This window comes from Temnothorax americanus, unplaced genomic scaffold, assembly GCF_048541705.1.
Source record: "Temnothorax americanus isolate GAGA-0224 unplaced genomic scaffold, ASM4854170v1 Scaffold27, whole genome shotgun sequence".
NCBI lineage: Eukaryota > Metazoa > Arthropoda > Insecta > Hymenoptera > Formicidae > Temnothorax > Temnothorax americanus.
Genome location: NW_027509411.1, coordinates 1,200,368 through 1,212,929, shown reverse-complemented (window position 1 = coordinate 1,212,929; position 12,562 = coordinate 1,200,368). Strand labels below are relative to the sequence as shown.

At 43.1% G+C, this 12,562-nt stretch overlaps 1 protein-coding gene across 7 annotated transcripts in view; it reads left to right on the top strand.

Annotated features, from left to right (window-relative positions):
- Window positions 1-12,562, top strand: part of Kug (FAT atypical cadherin kugelei) — a 351,540-nt gene that overhangs the window by 24,633 nt on the left and 314,345 nt on the right. Inside the window, exon 2 of one of the 7 annotated variants that reach the window (XM_077409792.1) lies at window positions 10,760-10,840. The exons of the other annotated variants lie outside the window; for them this stretch is intronic. The gene's annotated coding sequence lies outside the window, so the exon portion shown is untranslated. The remainder of the gene's footprint in view (window positions 1-10,759; window positions 10,841-12,562) is intronic. 7 annotated transcript variants of the gene reach the window in all.

The following is a 12,562-nucleotide window of genomic DNA, read 5'->3' as shown; positions in this document are numbered from 1 at the left end:
ACGCTCGTGTTATAGTAGACAGACTTTCATTCCTACGAGGTGCTTGTTTCATCTCCACAGAAATTCAAGAAAGCTCGGGCTATCTCAAATTGCGAAAGCTGCACGCGCTACTTCGCTGGAGCTCAAAGGAAGAATGTACTGTAACAGTCTCTTGAAATATTGATCGTATAAAAGCGAGAAGATAAGGCAACCGATTTTTTCGACTGCTGCATGACGATTACGATATGAATGAGAAGAGAAGTATACTTTGCTTAACCATGCAACTGTTCAATGGAAACAAGAATGTGTTTTCTATTTTTCTGAAATACATTTCTTAGAGCGGTTTGTTTTTAAGAATATATGAGAAATCATAATGTTACAATCACACAATGTGTGACTCCTTCAGTGCGGTTTTCTTTGCGCTATGGCATGGTCATTGAATATTGCTAGGATTAGTTAGTTACCAGTAATGCTTATCGATCCAAGGAATTATCGAGTCACCACAGGTGCAAACATCTCGACTTACGGTAATTAATCACGCGATGTTTGATATAATTATGCTGTATTTGCATCGTTGATGACATGAAATTCTGTTGCCTTTGATATTTAGTAATATCAATTTTGCTATTCCTACATCGCGCAGTTCAAAAGGATTTATTAATTTAAGCGATACAAACGCAACAAATTTATCCCGCGTAAGTAAAATTCGCAAACAAAATGAAACTTTACGTTTAATAGGTATCATATTTTAACCCCGCTTGATGTCTTTGTTTAATAAACTACCCCTTTAAAACATAGACATAGAAATTGATTGTATCGCGTACAATTAGAGATAGGAGATCTATAACTCTTGTAAATCTAACTGTAGGTGATATCTTTGTTGAAACTCTCTCTCGTTACTCTCGCGAAACTCGAATAATCTTCGGGACTCGTAAAACGACGACCAATTATCGCACTAATTATCTAACCGGTTGCTGCTTCTGCATGTGTGTTCGGTTGCGTGAAAGATACGGAATTGTTGCGCTTTGATAGTGGTGTTAATTAAACAAGAGAAGACCGCGTGAATTCGCATATAACGGCCGAATTCGCTGCGAATTCCCATGGAAACGCCGCGCCGCTGCCGCTGGTGGTGTCGATCGGTCGGCACTAACAAAGCTCGGTGGTCCCTACATACATACATCGCGGCATCGGTTTGCTGCAAACTGTGTTCCGTATATGGAAGGGAGCTCCGCTCCCCGCAGCGGCCGAATAGGCGACGGACAGATTGATAGCCGCTTGTTTGTCGGTAATGCGTCGTGTTACTCAAAATTTACATGGGATGATGCGATTAGAGCGATTTAACCATACATTACCTCGGGCCAGTGGTGTGAGTCTTCATTTATGCGATCGTTTACGGGTACGAATCAGGGTATCTGGGGATATCTGCAGATTTTCGCATCAGAATCCGTTTTTTCTCTTCTTGGCCAACGCGAGTCTGCGAGAGCAGAGAGCGAAACCGTGGCGGGATTCTCAACCCTTGGTCATGCCTCGGTCGATTATCGCGATTCGTTCGATATGTATAACGCCGCGCCGTAACGGCACGGTACGGTCGCTGTAACGCGAGATCGCGGTGTCAGCGGGCGCTTAGAGGCAAGCCGAGCGACTTAAAGAGGGAACGTAAATCGCCATTACGTGGCCGGCATGCGATCCGTTCTGCATCCACGGTGTGGCGTCAGGTACGGAGAGTCCGGGCTTACACACGTATACGCGCCCATTATGCGAGCGTATCTAGCCGTATGTTCGAGCAAAGTGGATATCCCGTGGTTTATGCGAGCAGGTGGAACGTGCGCTCTCGCCCGCGCAGCCGCCGTAACCATCTCTACCACCTTCCCCTCTCGGTATCTGCTCGGTACGTTGGTAGGTAGGTGTAGGTAGGTAGATAGCTCTAGCAAGCTAGCTAGCTAGATAGCTAGGTACGACACGCGGCGTGACCCGCGTCGTGTATTAGATATGTGGTGTCAGTAGATGCAGCATTCTGGTATTCTTCTTTGTGCCCAACCCTCGTGTAACCGTGTGCATGCCCGTTTGGTGCCCGGGGGAGGAAGAGGCAGGTGGGAAGCTACCGATATAATAGAGTCCGACGTGAACGGATCTCCGGGGGGTTCTCTGACCTTCCCCTTCGTAGGGTCACATGACGCTCTCGGCAACCATGTTATTCGGTTTAGACGTACGTTGGCTGGCTGTGGCTGTACCGTCGTTCTCTCGTATTCTCGACCTCGTGTCCGAAAGGATTGCGCTGCTGCTGCTGCTGTAAGACCTTCCGACGATTCCGCCCAACAAAACCGGTTGCTTTGTTCTTTGTCGTTGTTACACTTGGCATTCGTTAACGTTGCAAAAAGGTGTGGCAACGACGAAGGAGCACGCCGAAGCGCTCCGAACTCGTCCGTGCGTCGTAATTACAGTCCGACGATCACCGCGCATTTACATCGCGTCGCTATCGCTGCAACTTTGTTCAAACACAAATTATTCATTGTCGTTGCAGCAGGAAGCGACTCTCGGGCGGAATTCGAAATTACATGTTAAATCAGGAAGGAGCATTCTGGCAGATAATATGCAAATGCGCCGCCTCCCTGCATCAATACACGGGAAATTTATTGCCGGCGGATTTCATCGGACTACATGTGTAGCCATCGATTCCACTGTTGCTGTAACTGACGATTATACGCTCCCATACGCCCGGCACGGAATCATTTTAGTAATGTTAATGATTAAAGTAACCGTGTCCAGTCTCTCCCGCCATCGGTTGCTGCTTGACTCTTACGTTTTGAATCTTACTTGTTTATACAAATACGGAATACCGAGAGTCGAATAGCAACTATTCGCACTAGACGTTCTATCAAAATTCCGCCCATTGTTTCCGATATTTGCGACCTCTACGTCTCGATTCACGCGTCTAAATCAAACTGCATGGTTGTACCAGTCTGGCGCGTGATATAGGCGGAGAGAGCCCTTCGACAGAGAGACTCGCATCACTTAATCAAGTCGCATGTAACGCGCGGACTCTCGAGCGTACATGAGCGGTGCCGCTTTAACTAGGCATGAACCTTGGGCTTACCCTTGAGATTGTAATTCTATCTCGTCACGGATCGGTTGCCCCATATGTCACTTTAGCCCTCTCGTGTCACCATTGCGCCTTCCACTCCTTCCACCACCCTGCCCCACATCTAACATGCGAGATCTTTGCAATGAGAATCATGCTTCGCTATTCGTGCAAAAGGAGAGTTATTCGATTTGCGCGAGTCTGAAGATTAAAGGAGGCGAACACTGGCCGCAAAATGTCTTATATGCCGCGAGCATTGACAGGTACTTTGGAGAGTATATGAAAATTAATCGCGGAACGAAATTACCTCGCGATCATCGTTAGACAATTTTATCTTTTCCCTCGACTGGAGATGAAAACGCGAGATTAGATCTGTCATACTTATTATCCCGGACAATAAGAGGTACGTTGTTTCATTTCCTAAAGCATCTTTTAATATCGCGTTCGCAATTGCGCGAACAAAGGCGCTTTACATGCTCGCGTGGAATGGCATGAGGTCGGGTTGCTCTTCAGTTCCTTGTAATGTGGCTTATACTGGATGTATATACGCGAATGCGCGTACGGGCTGCCTATGCTGTTGCCAGTAATTCTGACGATATCGTGCCGTACCTTCGCATTCGCGGTGCAGTGTTACGAGGGCTAGACTAATACGGCATTCCAGCGATATCTCCGCGCCGCGAAAGGGTAGGATTGAAATAGAAATCCCGGAACTTGTAATCACGTCGACGCCTATATATGTTTTACGATAGTGAGCTATGTGCGAAGTGTATTAGAATATCGATAGGCCGGTATATTGCATACACATTTTTATTTTGCAGCTCCCCGTGCAACATTCGTGAGTTCACGACCGCGGAAATCGTGCCGATGTAGTAACCGTAAATGACACGGGGAATAACTTATCCAAAGAAATAATAGACAAAAGAACCGTATATGACTTTTCGTTATATGACTTGTTTTTTAAACTACAGATTCTAACGTGCCAAACGAGCCGCGAGAATTGGCAATAATCGTTGATTTATAACACGTTTAAAGTTATCGTTTCTTATTATCTCGTCACGACGCGCATTATATAGCCGTCGATATAGGAGGATTCTAAAAATTTGCAAAATTACACGTTCTTTGTGATTCTGTCGGCTATTCGCTCCGTCGAACGTAGCTTCACTCCGGGATCAGGCCGTCATGCTCGACGGAGCGAAGAAATGCACGCGCCCCATTGATTTATTTATTGTTGAGCGCGCGACACTGACGCGCGCGAGCGGCTCATTCGCAGAATTTTAATTGCCTAGATAAAACTGTCGTAAAACCGCGCGCGATAGAGACCGTACGTATACCTACATAGAGACGTATATAGACGGCACGCAGGAAGACAAAAAGGATAACACACGCGATGGTGCACGCGCACGTTCGCTACTGTGCCGTTGCTGCATTCGTCTTCCGGACTCTCGCACCGTGAGTGCAGCAACAGCGGCGGCAGCAACGGAGGCTGCATTTGCCGCCGCTCTGAAATCATAAAACCTTATTACACGACGGATTCTGCACGTATAGCTTCTCCTATGTACGTCTCTTTGTCGCGCGAGCACGAGCGCATCGCTGCGGATTAACGAGCTCTATGAGGTTTAATGCGACCCGGTGGACCCGGTTTTGGGGGAGGATCGAATTTCATCTGTGCGTGCATTTTTCTCGCACGCGAGGAAACAGAGAAACGCGACGAGGCGACTAGACGCGGCGACGATTGTGGTATATGCGAAATTAATGATGTCGCGCAATTAAGCGTGATTAATCGCGGAATTATAATTAATACTGCGAGTCTCGTACGTGATAATCGATTACGTTAAGCTATTACGAAATTGCGATTGGGATAAATAGCGCTGACGTGGCAATTGGATTTGTTTTACACGAAACGGAGAGCCGGAAGCTGATACTATTGTATATATATGTACAATTATACACAGTACTATAATATACATATGCACACAAATACGCACAATACCAACAATACGCACAATACGTGCAATACGTGTTTATCCTACATTATGGCAATGCCAATTAAGTCAGGCCCCAGAATTATGATAGAAATAGTTAGAGATTAAATCATATTGCATTTCTTTTAATTTTCTCAATCATTAAAACGGCTGTAAGAGACAACCAACAGGAAGGAACCAACAGTGGAAGGAATTCACAGTTTTAATTTAATTAATAATTGAGTGCTTTCATAAGGCAGGTTAATTATATTTTCTCTTATTACTAGAATTATTCTATTTATTCGAGAACTTTATTTTTCTTTACGGAAAACCTATTAGGAAATAATTTATTAACTTTTAAAATAAGATTTTAAATTGGTTGATTCTAATGATCAATGCCATTAATTGTGCTAATATTTCCTATAATTGTATGAGATAAGTAAATGCATGCAGCAGATAATTGCATTCTTCAGGTGATATATAGATATGTTTTATATTTCTTTTTATTACATTAATTGTAGCCAGAACAAAAAGTTTTATTTTTGTATTTAATCTTTTATCTGTATGTGTGTAATTAACTTTTCTCTTGTAATCGTCTATACATAATCGCATAACTTAATGATTGAGCATAATTAGTTTAGCACGCGTTCGACTTTTGCGTTCCAATATGTAGAAAAAGAAGGCTATAAATAAAGTTTGGCCTGTTTAACTCTTGATTTCAATCGGCTTTAACGAGATTGCGGGGTCTTGACGGCGCGAGTGTACGATTGCAGTTGTTCGAATATTTCTCTGACCGTTCATTAATTATGCAATACCTGCCCTCGTCACATAACCACCTAGAACCACGAAGATCGAGGTAATCGCTTGGCCTTAATCGTATGACCGATCGATCACCGCCGATAGACCGGCGCGGCGGCAAGAGGTAGAAATCGTAGGAGGAGAAAAGGAGAGGCGACGGCAATGAACTTTGGCCTGGTTGGGTCGCGGGAGTTGCGAACCTGCTTTTGAAGCGAATCCCAGTCCTAGTAACTTTACGTTTTAGCAAAACGGCACACGAAGTGCTCCAGATACTTATATACGCGCGCGGGCTATGCTAATCGAATAATCGCGCGACTATATGCGTTCTCCGTTGACTATGAAGTCGAACAATTAAGAAGGTAGTGGCAACTGGTTTTCTACGGTAGTCCGGATTTGCGGTGGATACACACTGAGAAAGACATATGAGAACATGAAAGTGGCTCATTATTAATAGAGCGATATACTTATCGAAGTGTAATATATATTTTTCGCTATCGGAGCAGAACAAAAGTTGTTGGAAATCGGCAGTGATTACGAAAATAGTCTATATATCATTTCGAGACACTTATACACGAAACGTATTTTGCGCCGCGAGAATTCGTCCTTCCAACGTTGTATCGATGCAACGATAAAGCGCGAGAGAACTCATGCAGTCTGGCGCGGGAGATGGAACTGAATCGCGGGACGGCCGATCTCGCGCGCGTTACCGCCAAAATCTAATCATACTTGCCTACCCGCGTGTGACATTATTGTCATGCGCGTTCGAGCACTTTACACGCCATTTACAGCGAAGCGCATTTGGCCGGTTAGGCCATCAGCGGCCGACCAGCAGCATCAGAATGAAACGACGCGTGCGGCTACGTCGCACCGTATATGCTCGCCTGCACGTCGATTTCCCTTGACATTGCGCGTCGCGTCCGACTATCTCGGCGCGTATATGCGTTTCGCGCGTGCCTACTCGCCGACTGTTTCATTCACGCGCGCGCGCGCGCGCGCGCATGCAATGTTACGCACTGCACGCTCGCGATCTGAAGCATTCAGTTCGTTGCCCGAATCGTCACGGTGGATGCGAGGCTGTCCTATTTATATTCAAGACCCGCCAGTACGCCATTCAGTCGCGGTTACTGCGCGACGTTTGTCGCTATTCAAGCGAAAAGGCGTTCCTGTGTTCTCGCATTTCGTTTTGAATAAGTAGGTGATTTTGTTAATGCTTAAACTAACGAAAAAGATTGAGTTAATACGAGTATGATTAACACTGCAAAGCGATAAGGAACATAGATTGATTCTTTAGAATTTAGAACGTTCTCATTATTTATTAGTATTGTAGATAACACGCCCGGAGAAAATACTGTATTTATTGCTGTCGTGCATTTCTCTATATATATGCTGATTTGATACAAGTTTTGATTGGAATTTAGGATAGAGGAACGTGGGAGTTCCGGGGAGAAGCGATTTGTCGGGAGATCATCTTTCCTTCGGTCGTTAGGACCGAAACACGGACTTACACAGAAGGAAATAATTGCGCATATTACCGTTGCGGATAGTATCATTTACCTCGCATAAAATGACGCTTCTGCATTTACCGCTCAGGTCACTTCTATTTTCCGCACTTAAAAGTTTCCCAAGAGTTTCGAAACCGACTGTAAGCTTCTGCCCCGAAAAGGGCATGTTACTGACAAACAAGAGAACAGGAATAATAATCGCATCTTCCGATCGCAGCGAGACGTGATCGTCCATTCATCGAGTGATTTAGTGCGAATAAATTTCAACATTTGCCTTCCACTGATATCGAGAAATTCTCATCTTTTCGACCTACTTTTCTTTTTTTTTTTTTTAAACAGTCACGTACGTGATTTGAATGTATAAACGAGTCGAGGGACTTGAAGAATCCCGTATTGTTACTGATATTAACGTCGCGCGTAATACCGATCGGTTATTTATTCAACTGTTATCTGAAGGAGCACGAGGGAACGTAATACGTGTCAGTGACAGAGTCGCAGCCGACGCAGACACATTTCTACCCGATATATATCTTTATTTTCAACGGAGCAGGCCGTCCGATATAGATTGTGTATGCCATGAGCAATCGACGTTTATAGTGTAAATAGACAGAAGAGGAAACGCGCGAAACCTGCCGTCACGAGGACTGTCAGGCGCAGCTTGGCTTCGGCCATCAAGCGCAGTCGCTACGATTTTGTTGATTCACGACGAGGAACACAGAGAAACGGAGTTGCTACGTCAGTGTTAGTCTGCGGAAAAACGACGAGCGTCGCTCATTCCGAAGATGAGTTTTCTATTTCCAGGAAAGGTAGGGTGAGGGATGACATAATTTGATGATACAACATGATCTACGTCGGAACTTCCTTCGCTTTCTTTTCTGGTAGCGAGACTGTAGGAAAAGCAATCAGATGAAGGCAAGGAGAAAAGTGCGTGTCATTTAAGGAATGGAGTTTTCACGATATTACCTGTGTCATCGAATTACGCCACTCTATCGGAAATATTTCGATTCTTGTGCGAAATAACAATGACAATTAATTTTATATGAAAGTAAATTTATATACGTTGAGTACAAAGGATAGATTACGTTATTTTATGCATGTGTATGCGCGCGCGTATTTTCTCGTTGGTTATAATTGCTCGTACGTGAGTTTTCGGTAGGTCGGATTGTGAACGACGCGTGAACTAATCATCGTCGGTTATTGCCAATCGACCTACTGACTTTTAACAGGATACAGTCGGCGCTCCCTATAGATGAAAATTGACATCACCATGTGATTTTCAATACGTGACAGTCGTGTAAAAGCGCGTGATAGTAACGTAGTTGCACCGTGCACTCATTCGTCCCACGTATCTTTGTCTCTCATCGCGATTTGCGATGTGCGTAGCAATCGCACTTTCATTCAACATTTTTTTTACATAATTCACATAACGATCGTGACGATCGATGCGTTTTAACGAAATATAACTCCGTGCGCAATGTAATGCGAAAGACATGCAAATGCAGCGATATTTAACTACTGTAACTATACACGAGCGTTCGATCGATCGTAGAACAAGGGAGTACGCGAAATCAATTTCGCACGCAGCGTAATAAGCTTTAATCTCGATCTCCCTCGAGAAAGGGAGACTCTAATGCGGCCGTGAGTAGTGGGCCGGTTGTAATCGCGACTGGATCATTAATCTGGCAGGCGTTGCTCCGTGTAGGCCGTATCAGAATTCTTGACATCGATTGGTTTCTTCCACCTTGCGCCGAACAATTTTCCAACTGCGATTTGCGCGATCGTTTCATTTTTGTCGCTACAATAAACGAACAATGGAAAAATTAACAAATGTATTGTAGCGAAATAATTTATAGCGCCAAGATAAAATCGATTTAAGGTAAACATATAATAATCGGACATGTACCTATATCTGGACACCTTTATTGTTTATAAGTATAACGCGAATTAAAATCGAAGATAAAAATATTGTTTTTTTGTAGTTTGAAACTTTAGTTATAGTATTCAAACGTTTATTTCCATAAATTTATTTTTTTTAAAGGTATTCAGACATAGGTACGTGTCTAGGCTTTGGTACATTTACCTACTTTTAAGTGTCCCGGTATTGGTACTTTTATCTTAATAGTGGATGGAGAAACATGGATTCTGTTACATGACTGAATGTGATTGCATGAAAAGACATATATGTGACGCTAGAAGACGGTTTCGGCAATAATTATGAGAGCGACGTGAGATATCGATCGTCGCCGACGATATTTCTCTTGGAAGTTACTTCGTGGCTGCTCCAGCGCGTGATATTTCGTAAGAGAAACGCGTAGACGTGGCATTAAATAATTTCGCGGCGAACCTCATTTCTTCTTCAGAAATTAATGCACTTTGTTATCTTGGCCCGTTTGCCGAGTCTTCCACTGTTCACATTCTCTCTCTCTCTCTCTCTTTCTCTCTCTTTTTGTCACTCTTTGTTTCTCCATTACTCTATTGCGTTTTGTTCCTATGTGTATTATGAGATAAGCTGCTTTGCTTAATCTTTCCCGATATACCCGCGACTTCCTATGGGTGGAAGATTGGTGAAACCTTGTGTTCTAATATGTATAAAAAGCATGCCAGACCCGGGGAATTATCGCGTCACGCACGTTGCTTTAACTCGTGCTTTGAATTATCGTTAAAACCGTTTTACCGTCACAACGCTGCATCGCCATCCTTTATCGCCATCAGGCAGATTATCGCGAGATGGCGGGGCTCATGAGCAATTATGTTTACCTTGCACATCGACTTAAGCTTGAGTTACACTACTTTTTCTGGTCATATTAAACGGTGCTTTATTGCATTTTCCGCTATATTTATCAAGTGCACATCTCAGGATTTAATGCTTCTCTTATGTAACAAAACATTTAAAACATTTTTAAGTGTTTTTTATTTTGCAATTAAACTACTAACTACCATCGTTGCAAGAAGATATGACGTTAAATTTTACTGACGCGATATAAAACTTTCAAATAGTTTAAGCTTCTTTGTGAACGACATTGCACTCGAAGTAGCATTTTACAGAGACAATTAACGATATCTTTAATATCTTAAAATATTGTTGTCTCTGCAAAACGCTAATTCGAGCGTCTTTCATAATATCAACCTTTAATTTATCTTTCTCTCTTCTTCTACTTTCTTGAGTTTTCTCGGATTCACTCGTTTCATCAATCTCTTTTTACCAGCGTGACAAGGTAAATATAACACGTTATGTTTTATTCTCACCTCGTACGTTTTGCTCGACTTATCGGAAACGAACGACAAATAAAATTCTACTTTGACCGATGTTACGCGATCGGCAGACCGGAAAGTGTAATGAGCCATTCGTGATGGCGTTTGCGTGTGTAGCATGCGTTAAACGACCACGCGTTCGCTTGGCGCCATGTGTGTTATAATCGACGTATGCTTCTCTGTTGCAGGTGAGACTAACAGAAGACTCATTGAAATTATTCGAATGTCCGGTCATTATCGCGCCACTGTAGAGAACGAACAATGTGCAGGTAATATTGTATAGTAATATCTTACGTAAGACACATCACGATCTCGTGGTACCAGCAGTACGTGGAGTGACGAGCATTCATTATGTCGTAATAATTGAGATATGAGCTAATAAAGTACTCTCGTGACAGTAAATCGTTGCACTGCGCGTTTTACAACGTATTTGTAATTGAGGCTGTTGATTGTGCTGTGCGATCACATCAATTCGCCGAAACATTTACAATGTCGCTTGTAATGTATTTCCGCGGAGGCACCGTTATTGTGCGACTTTGACGTGTCCCGTCAAGGCAAAGCAGGCTCGTGTAATTTCGAAGTTAAACGTATTCTGCGATCACGGCGTATTTCTCGTTAACGGCAAAATATGTTAATGCGCTCTAATCTACATTTTATGCAAGTGCACGATTTGTAATTGTAATTCATGAAATACGCAGCCTTCAGTTAACCTTGTCCCTCACGCTTTACGTCCAAAACTTGTCTACCAGTATTATCATTTTTTTGCGCCAAGATAATGAAATTTTATGAGGAAAATTTGATATGTATAGATTATAGACATCGGTATATGTATAGGTAACACGACATCGATTCTTTATTTATTCTCTAATTATTTATAACGTCGCTATTTTAAAAACATTGCGAAATTAGCGTTTACATCGTTTGATGTATATATTATACTTGACATGTGTCTTCATTTTTTGAAGTTAATTATTTAGTTAGTTCTTGTATAGCATGAGCGACCTTTGAACTGTTGTTTGAGGAATACCGCAAAAAAATGGCGGTACTGACAAAGTCTCGCGATTCGATGGACCACGAAAACGTCTGTTACGCTTCTTACATTGACTGCATTCTCATTTACGATTCCGCGCGGCAGTCTCTCGCCTGTCGATACGCCGGTGACTAAGTATTCGCGGAAAACGTCCGGGTATCCGACGTTTTGGAATGGATTAAGGCTGTGCGGCGCGTCGGCAACAACCGGCGCGACTGCTTCTTACACGTCGTAAGATTGACGCGTATACGTGAACAGAATGAAATCCCGGTCCTTAAACCGCCGATGTAAGGCAAAGCTCCTACTAGACTCGTAATTTGCCGTAAATTCAACTACAGATTCTTAGTCACATTAGCTCACACAGGCGTGCATTTGAACATACTTGTTACTAAACTTGGCACAAAAGGCATATCGTAACATTTTATCAAGAGGAACATCGAGTAAAAATGAAAAGCTAATGAAAACTTCTTTGCTCTTTATCGTCACGAATTGTCGTGTCATTTTCTGCTTTCCTGCATTTTTACTCGATGTTTCTCTTGGTAGCAGCCTACGCGCGCGCGTGCCTAATGCATAGATTGAAAAATATTATTGCGAAATAATCGATTCCAGATAACGGTGATAAAATACGTGTTATACCTCTCGTCGAGTTATTTGCGGGTTAATGAGATCCTATCGTTTTCGCCAATTACATGAGTTTTTTTAACTTGTGGACTCACGGAATATAAACGGCACTATCGAGGGAACTGCTATTCCAGGAATGTTGTGTACGTGCTGGCGCTTTAGTGTGGAGAACCGCGTGCGCCGTAAAGGTATTTCTAGCCTAAACATAATAATAACGCTTAAACAACACTGCATTGCACGTTGGGCTCGGGTTATCATTTTTTCCTCTTTAATGCCATTGACCGTACAGTTCGCTCAATGAGTAACGTCAATTACGTTATGCTTTCATAAGTGAGTCGCC